Below are 386 nucleotides of genomic sequence, written 5' to 3' on the forward strand. Positions count from 1 at the left end.
TAGAGTGTGTAGTAAAATCCTAAATAATAATAATAATAATAATTATTATTATTATATATATAATTGATGATGTTTTTCTTAGCCACATGTTACTCTAATGCTAACTTACTTTTAACAACGTTTCTACTCTTTTCCTCCTGGTTCATCATTTCTAACACTTCTTTGACAAATTTAGGATTTTTTTTCCCTCTGGTCTTTCATCAGATTCTGATCAAAACCTTCTTGATATCCCTCAGCTAGTTGTTCAATTCTTGATTTGATGGGAACAAAACAGACTTTCTGACCTGTATAAATATCAGAGTCATTTCTTGTTGATTTTTCTCAGCTAATGTTTTCCGTCGGTTGAGCCCCAGCTGTTTTAACATAAACACGTTTCTTCCTTGTAG

Source organism: Cynoglossus semilaevis, chromosome 12 (genome assembly GCF_000523025.1).
Source record: "Cynoglossus semilaevis isolate Cse_v1.0 chromosome 12, Cse_v1.0, whole genome shotgun sequence".
Lineage (NCBI taxonomy): Eukaryota > Metazoa > Chordata > Actinopteri > Pleuronectiformes > Cynoglossidae > Cynoglossus > Cynoglossus semilaevis.